General features: G+C 44.4%; 1 pseudogene; it reads left to right on the forward strand.

Moving 5' to 3' along the window:
• The first annotated feature begins 2,224 nt into the window (after nt 1-2,224).
• Nucleotides 2,225-7,822, forward strand: LOC121312620 (annotated as a pseudogene).
• Nucleotides 7,823-9,373: the final 1,551 nt, after the last annotated feature.

Here is a 9,373-nt window from a genome sequence, read left to right on the forward strand (position 1 = left end):
AGTAAGAGATCACATAGGTGTTGTCAAATACATGGCTCTGAAAGCACAGGAGCATCTTAGGATGCTTCGATTAAGTCTACATACCTGTGTAATATCCGTCCAGGCAACCCTAGATTTTTTTTCAAGTGTGATGTAAGCGGTAGCACCTCGCATTTAAAACCCTATTCTGTATTGTTGTCAGTGTCAAGCGTTGCGGCCATCAGACTCCCATTTTTGTTGACCATCATGGTGAGTATTTGTGATGTAGAACAAGAGTAAGAACACGGGAACCACTTCCATGTTGATGAGATCCTCTCTTCTGTGAAGGCTGTTCATCTGTCAAAGAAAGGGACAACCATAAACTGGTATTAAATAAATCAGACTTCCCCTGAAGAGTTTCTTGACACTGTTCCCCCCCAAGCTCACTGTCACGTCTGCTGGGCTTTTCGTGATATTTTCACGTCTCTCTTTTATTCAGTCCTGATTTATTTGCTTTTTCCTCTGCGACCGACTCTTAACTCAGGGAATGTTAAGAGGACAGAGATGTTATCAATCCTAGATGGTTGTAATGCTCGAGCAACTGGACGACTGTAAGTCGAGCGGGAGCGGGGAAACAGCAAAAACCAGAAAAAAAAAAAAAAAACGACAAAACAAAAACCAAGAATCAAAAAAGCAGGACACGACACAGCAAACATCAACCAACAAAAACAGCAAAACCGAAAAACCAAACAAAAAACAGCGACGATACAGGAAGGTCCATCTAGACTTTAGTTAATCGGAAAGAGGACACTCAAGAACCTTCAATTTTAAGTTTTACGAATCAGGAGCAATGCTCCTTTGTTTATTAAAGAAGTGCTAATCTATATTTGGGAAAAATGGCATGATTGAATCCTAGATACCTCCCAAGTTCCAACACGTACCTGACCGATAGGTACTATGAGGTTAAAAGGTACTAACCCAAATATGTCTACAAGCCCACCATCTATTTTCACCTTTCGATGCAGCCAAATCAGTTCCTCAGTCAAGGTATAATACTACTATTCATTCTTAAAGACTCCAATAACATTTAGCTTCTGTTTCAGTATAATCCTCTAGATGTACGTACAGAATCCTCTGACATGTACTGATTGAACAATGTGGAATCTGACTATAACCATCCTTAGTATATAAGGAAATAGTGAGCGGGTAACAGCGACACTCAGGGCTGTATTGGCAGGAGCATCTATATGAATTAGGACCATCAGTCTCATCCCTGGCAAAGACAAGAGTTCTAATGACCGGCTGCCGGTACCACCCGTTGTGCTGAAAGGTGTGAGTTTGTCCTATGGAAGGGATGTTCGTCTCCAGAGGTAAGATAGCATCGTCTATCCGCAATCGTTGTTAGGCAAAAGTCACAAAGTGACTTGCACCACTACGGAGCCGGCCCGCTTGTGTGACGAAGGAGCAACCCCGCCTAAAGAATCAGTAGAGCCCTGTGGGTGGACTCAGCAATTTACATATAAATATAACACAATCATCGGCAGCCTTACACGAGATACACCCCTAGCAATAGAGGCCACATGCCTCATTCGCATCCACCGACGCTCCGCCCCTTCGCTCATTGCCTTGGTGGCGAACTCCTCCGTCGAAAGAGCTAGGTGACACAAGAATAATCAACTGTAATACTTTAATATTATGCTAGGTGGTGTGGTCTATAGATATATATACACAGCTTTAATTAGTAGTAGGTTCAAAGGAGTTTGTACAGATTTATAGATCGTCAAAACTGTCTACTGATTTTATAAAAAACGGTACTAGTAGTTATACTGTTTGTCTTTATTATCTGTAATTGATACTTTCTGTAAATGGACTCATTGGTTTTGTAAGAGTGCTTGCAGCGCAGTCGAAAAAGGAGCCGGGCCTTGCAGTCAGAGATGGTAGAATGGAGCCGGACGATGCCGGCTCTGCCTATGCGTACATGCAGTGCACTTCGCCGCGCTCTGCCTACTTCAAGCTCACCTGGCGCCCGGCGAAGATAATAGCATGCGAGAGCTGGACCCAGGAAAAGATCGTGGCAGAAAACGGTTCCTGAGCTGGTGGCCCGAGGCCCCGCGTCGGGGTTTTCTGAAGTTGATCTGAGGGTATCCCGGCGGGTGTGTCGGTGTATGATTGTTTAATTACCCAGCCGGGTTTAACATGTTAATTGATTCCGGTGAGTATAAAGGCGCTGGCTACGGGTTTATCGGCACGCGGCTGCAGTGTTTGATTCTGTGCTGAAGAGTTTATAATGGGGATGCGCAGTGTTCAGACAGCGCTTTCGCTCGCTTTGATTTTGCTTGTGCAGCTCCGCGGCGCTTTTGGATGGAACTGGCCGGATCAGCAGGTTTATAACGCCGCGCCGTACCTGCAGCCTCTTGGAGCGCAGTCGTTTCCTGCGCCGGCAGCGGTATTTCAGGCGAAGCCCACCCCTCGTTCCGTGGAGAGAGCTGACCTGTCGCTGTCGAATTCGGTCACTCTGGACTGCAGGAAAGGCGCCATGGTCGGTCTCTAGAGCAACTTGCATTCTATAATGTGTCTTCTGTAGCCTATTAAATTGGACCAACACTAATTTACTCAACATTTCTATAAGATTTTGCAGTGAGGTGCATGAAATGGGGATTCCCAATGTTCTGACTGGCTGGAGCTTGTTGTCAGTTTTCTTGTGCTATTCAAGTTATTCAAATGCATTAAACTGTTTGAACAAATGCTCAATTCCTTGTGTACCTTAAGGGGTTAAAGCACAAGACCACTTCACTCTTTCATAATCAAGCATTGAAGGGTCACCTCCACTTCTCTCCCTAGGTATTCCCAGACTTCCTGAGCTACACAAACCATCTCTATTACAAGCCTGCCAGCGTTGGCATCATCACCAGGGTTAATATGGCTGATATTCTGCTTGAATGCCGATACCCGAGGTACTGTACTGCGCAGACAAGGACCTGAGGGGCCGGATCTGTAAACTTCACGCTAAATCCCTTTGCTGCTGGTCATTCACTTGTACCAGGGTTCAAGCCTCTGCTGTTGTAATAGATTTGATCACTTCTATTGAAGGAAGCGAACATGTTTGATTTCATTTAACAAATGCTTTTCTTTCTGTACTGACTGGGTGCCTTCACTTTAAATTTCTCTCTCTCTCCCCATCCCCCCAGCTTGTGATGTCATGTTTCATTAGTTATGCATGCTATCATTTACAAGGCTTTCTTTTCAGGAGGTGGAATGTCAGCAGCAGCCCCATAAAGCCAACCTGGGTGCCCTTCACTTCAACAGCCTCTACAGAGCAAATCCTGGACTCCTCTGTAGAGCTCCTGAGTGGTATGAAGGAATGGGCTGGGTATGGGGAGTGGGGTTTAATCAGAACCTGGCAACTGTCTTTGAACATGAAGACCAGTTTCTCTTGTATTGGATGCTGAAGTTTTTATCGTCAAATGGTCTTTATCCTCTCCTCCCATAGTTAACTGAGGGATGCTGTGTGATTTCCAACAATGTGTTCATCTATTGATTATCATGATAATGGGGATTATTGGCCCAATTCAATTCTTGTTGCTACTTTACTAGCATGACAACTACCAGTGTAAGGGGGTGAGTTTAGAATGGAAAGGAATATAAAATCCCCCTATTAACTTGTGTATTTCCTATGATGCATATTTAAACATGTGTAATTGAGAATTTACTTTCGGAAGAACCATGAAATGTATTCAAATGGAAAAATTGCACCCGTACCCTGGAAGTATTAGTATTCACTTGTGTGGGGATCTGCCATTAAGAGAATCCAACTAGGCTTATGTGTGTCTGTATAGAGTTGTGTTCTATTTGCAACATAGTTGCACGTTGCTGTTTGTATGATGGTTTAATAAAATAAACAGCCGATCCTTCCATTAGAGAGCTCTATTTATGCAACTACCTTTATTTTATCACTCCATGGGAACAGATCCAAATTGAATTTCCCCATGCGGTGCATACTGCAGTATAATGAAGCAATTTACAACAGGGTTGGAACACAGCCCAGGAGTGGAAGGGTCGGCATTGGACACCCTGCTGGTGATTTGCCAGTCTGTCATGGAGTAGGGGTGGCCTAAGCTGGGTCTTCCAGTGCTGGGGTTTCTGTTCTAAACTGTAATTAAACCTCCATCCAGGCCCTGAAGTAGTTTGTTTAACCCTGGAGTGGAAGGGCCCCGCAGGACTCATTGCACACCCCTGGCATGGAGGGTTCCTGCAGCTGTTTGTTGGCAGAGAAATTGTGCACTGGCAGATAACTGAAATGGTCCTGTAGGAAGGATTTGCTAGTGCATACTTTCCTGTAGTAGAGGTTCTTGTATCGTGTGTTTAATGCTGGTCTCTGTATAATGGGTCTACTTGCTTCCTGTTCCAGATAACTGGAGTGGTCCCAGAGTCTCCAATGTCATCTACCTGGGTGACATCCTTCATGTTGAGGCTTCTGTTGCCATCGACAACCACGTGCCCCTGCGGCTCTACGTCGACAGCTGCATCGCAACCCTGAGCGGAAACAAGGACTCTGAGCCCAGATACGCTGTCGTGGACAAGCTTGGATGAGAACAGGAGTTACTTTACACACCGGTTTGTGCTGCACTCTGCTTTATTGACCCTGCTTTGAATGGTGTGTGTTGGAGGTGTAACCCTTTCTCCTCCTGTCTCTCCCAGCTGCCTGATGGATAGCAAAGCTCCAGACTCCTCCTCTTCCTTCACCAGACCTGCTCTGACCAAGCTGCACTTTGACATCACTGCTTTCAGGATCCAGGGGGATTCCAGGAGTTTGGTAAGCTTTGGCTAGACCTTGGTCCTTTCAACGTGTCAAAGTATATTATGATTAGAGTTTTGCTTTCTGGTGCATTATGTAGTGTTTGACTCTTTCCCTCCTCTCTCCCTTGTTTCAGATCTATGTGACTTGCACACTGAGGGCAGTCAATGCTGACAAACCAGCTGATGCCACCAACAGGTAAGCTGTGCAAGAGTGATCAGATCCTCTGTGCTGAACAGACTAGCCTTTAAATCCTGCCCCTGCCCTCTTATTCCACCATGCTGTTTGTGATGGTCTCTGGGAGACTGGTCTGCCTAAGCAAGCTCAATTCAGTTGAGCACCTGTGGGATGAACTTTGCCATTGCAATCATGGTAGCCTACCTCTGGCCCAGTTGCAGCTCAAGCTGCACAAATACTGTCACTTCAACTACAGTTTAGTCTTAACTCTTTGCTGCCCAGTGTCACACATGCTTGACATTGAGAAAATAGGTATGGGAACAGTCAGGGCAGTAAAGGGTTAAACATCTTCAAATTCAAGTGGTTAATATTAATGATTGACCTTCTGCAGTAGGTCAGCTGGTCTGATTTCATGCTAGACCATTGGTGTGAGTTTAAACACATGAAGGGGATCAGGTACCAGGAAGCAGCAACAACTTGTTTCATTCTTCCACATCTGCATGAGCCAAACTGGAAATGAGACTCTGATAGAAGAAAATGGGCTCCAGTGACTTTGCTAGTGCTAAAGCATTTCTACCCTTTTTTGACCATGTGCTCCCCTTCAATGGAGTTGCATTGTGGAGTAGCTCAATCACCAGTGCATTACTTGGTTTCAGCAATGCCAATAACCTTGCCCTCCTGTCTCTCCCCTTCCTGTGTAGCTGGCCAGGACCCCCGAGTGCATGTAAAGGAGATCACCATTGGCCCCCTGACCATGGTGCATGTGGCCCGAGACCATGCTGTCGTGCTGAGTAAGGAGTCCTTGTACCACCCCCTGCAGCTTGTGGAAGTGCAGGGTAAGAGCAGCTCTCTGTGCTACGGAGCTTTGAACCAACTTGCTGGCAATGGAAGGGTTGGCCTGCTTTTATTTGCATTGATTTTAAGTCTTGCATTATTCAAATGAAAAGAGAGTGATGCTCTCTGCAGAGTTGCTACTCCTGGTGTCTGCAATGGGTGTAGCTTCCTGCACTGTCCTGTTAACCCCTCTGGCTCCTCTGTCCCTGTGCTGGCGGTCTCCACTGTCGCTCTGGCTCTCTCTTGCGCTGTCCTGTTGGCCGTGTTCCTTAAAAGGCGCTCCAAGTCTACTGACAAACTACTCTCTGTCTTCATAATGTATTTGAATAATTAAAGCCTTGTCAAAGCTAATGTAGTTGCTCAGTGGTCTTGTGTGTTATGTATGAGGTGTGCACAATATATATTTGTGAAGATGCAAGTCCTATTGCCCAAACTGCACAAGGTGACATCTCTTCCATAATGCATGCAATGTCTCAAGTTTATAGTTTCACAATCCTAAATGCTAGATTGTTATCCTGTGGGAGGGTAGTGGGTGGAGCTTTTGGGAAGGACCAGAAATGACAGCACACAGGAGCCGGAAATGGAGATTAGTCCTTAGAGCCCTGTACCATCAATGGTATCAGGGCAGGGTTTTATTTTACAAAAACAATAAAAATAGAACAGTCCAGTATTGCAAAAAATAAACAAGAAAACCACCTGGAATACCAGCAATGGTAAACTCAGGTTTGAAATAAAAAGAGTAAACAAAAAAATGTCACGGTTACATAAATAACAACAAAGGAAGCACTGGGTTTCGTTGTGGTACTGCGGTGGGTTTCCTCTCACCGCTTCTTAGCTCCCTTTCACAGATTAATGGCCAGTCCTCGGTTCCTCACTCCAGTAATCCAACAGTGTCCAAGATTTTCAAGCTTCTGTGAATAACAGCAGTGAATGAAAGCAACAAAGCAAGCACAGCATGTGTTTTCAGTTCAGCCCAGAAAGCGCGAATGGCAAAACCATACTGCTTAAATACTGCCAAGTCCCACCCCTGCAATCAGCACGCTGCCCCACGTCAGCCAATCAACGAGAACAGCACAGCTGATTGCAATGATGGGACCCGACGGCCGCATGGTTCTACCTTGGGCCAAGATGGCTGCCTGACCCGGAACTTCCTGCATGGTCAGAGTTCAGCCTCCTGATCCAATCACGGTCAACCCTACACAGCGCTGCCGGTGGTCGGGAGGGCAAATTACGACAGGGACTCCTTCCAGTCCTGTCACACATCCTATATATTTTTTCCAAGTTACGACAGGGTAACTTCAGAAACTCCATTGTGTCCACACAGCTTTAAAGTGGAGTGAAGCAATAAGCAAGGAGCCAATCAGAAGCAGGGATTGTGTGAATGTTGGGCCCCAGCAACTTTCCAGTTGTCCCTATTTGCTTGAGGTTGCCCCACGCTTTGCTCCTTTTAACTTGTGCTTTTGTATTTGATATCACCCCTTTTAAACGGCTGTTATGTTTTTCTAACTTTCTTACATTGTTTTTGATATAGATTTCACTTACAGGACAGAGTCCTGCATACATTAAGTTAAAACCGAGGAGATCAGCACATTTCATGTTGTTCATATCAGATGCACTTTGATCAGATTATAGGCTCTAGATATAGCAGCAAGCTGTTGTATAAATCATGTGAGACAGTACTGCACCTTTTAATTTACAGACAAAGTCCTACATACAGTAACACAACCAGCCAATAAACTGATAATTCCAACAAGGAGGAATAGATATTCTATATTACACAGCTGTGCTTTGCTCAGATCATATAAAGTTAATTATATCAAGGGAGCTTTCTAACCTTTCATTTACAGTCCTACATACAGTAATAAAGTCAAAACAGACAAGAAATTCAAAACGTCTTCATTGTTTTGTTCTCCAGCAGGGCAGGGAACTACAGCTGCTGGACCAGAGGCTGAAGAACCTGTTTCTCAGGAACCCTCTGAGCCAAAGATCGTACTGCTTGGGAAAGGGGGCTGGGAAGAGTTCATCAGGGAACACCATCCTGGGCAGAGTGCAACTTAGAACTGGATCTGGACTCTGGGACTTTTAGAACTGCCTTCTCTACATTCAAGAGGTTTATGACATCAAGCATCTAGACAAAAAAAGACCTACGTAGAGGAGACTGGATCTGGATTGAGCCCCTCTTTGAGGGAGTGCGAGAAGAGAAAAGAAGTGTCTGGGAGGCGGGTCACTGTGGTCGACACACCCTGCTTGTTTTATTGCAGACAATGTAAAGATTGAGAGATGTATTCCTCTATCTGCCCCTGGACCCCACGCTTTCCTCCTGGTGATACAGATGTGTCCAAAACTGTGGAAAGTCACTAACAGAGATAAAGTCCAGCTGGTTTTTGGTGAGAGCTTTAAGGAACACAATGATTCTTTTAGCATGTTGCTTAAGACTGTGCCTGCAAGCTGTACTGAGTTGATTAGAAGTTTGCAGCACATTATGAATGCAATACCATGCTTCTTTTCTCAGATGGATAGTTCAAGTGTTTATTAGCTTCACATTGCAGCCATAACACTTAACTGATTACAAGAAATAGAAAAATAAAAAAGCAGGGCCCAGTCCACTTTACGTTCTTTCATTTTATTTATTCTGGAAGTTTCTAACAAAATAGTTAGAAAACCACAGAAAAAATAATCCAAATCCTGAGTGAAAAGAAAACCTCGTCGTGACGGTTCTTGTTGGTTCCCATGTTTACCATTAGCTGCACACGGCGGATTTATACTTTTCGTAGGGACAGCTTGCTATTTGAGTAGCGTGCTGACATAGACTGGAAATAAAATTCATGGAAAAGAGATAATAGAAAGAAATAGCCACAACACTCCTTTCTGCATCAGCCTCCATCACTCATTGGATGGACTTACCTGTCCATGCTTTTTAAAAGGGAAACACAATACTATCCCACAATGCCTCTGGGACGTCCTACAGCAGGCAAAGAACTTTGGACAATGGCCTGGTTTGAAGAAAGTTGAGGAACGGGCGCGGGACCAGAGGCAGCCACACACGTCCGGCCTGGTCGTGGCATGAGTGGAAACGAGGCATGAATGAGTGAGGAACTTATTTTTGGACAGCTTTCTGTCTGACACATTTATTCTATTAAAAATTTCCCCCCGAATATAAGGATTTGATTTTAGTATCAACATTCTCAACGAATAGAAGTGTCCAAATAGATGATGGGCAATTTTATGGTTACCAAAATTTCCAATTATCTCCAGAGCTCCATCCAGTGGTTATTTCTGTGCATTGCAGCAGTTTTATTATTATTTAAATTTGGGATTTCCAAACCACATGAGGTACAAGCAAGAAGTGTGTGTGTTAATATTGAAATACTGTATGCAGAAAAGATGCGTTACAGTGACAATTCCAAATCCCATACCACAGACATTAGACATTTAGAAATATTGTATGAAAAAAGTGAGCATTCAAACACTCATTAATAAGTTCCACATCATATAGACCATTAGGTTACCATTTTTTTTTTAACCCAATCTAACCTAATTTCTCCCCCTGAAAGCTTCTCTGCATTAGGGTGTTAAACCCCAAAACTCCCTATATAGACAGCAGGACTG

The sequence above is a fragment of the Polyodon spathula genome, unplaced genomic scaffold (genome assembly GCF_017654505.1).
Source record: "Polyodon spathula isolate WHYD16114869_AA unplaced genomic scaffold, ASM1765450v1 scaffolds_4156, whole genome shotgun sequence".
Classification (NCBI taxonomy): Eukaryota; Metazoa; Chordata; class Actinopteri; order Acipenseriformes; family Polyodontidae; genus Polyodon; species Polyodon spathula.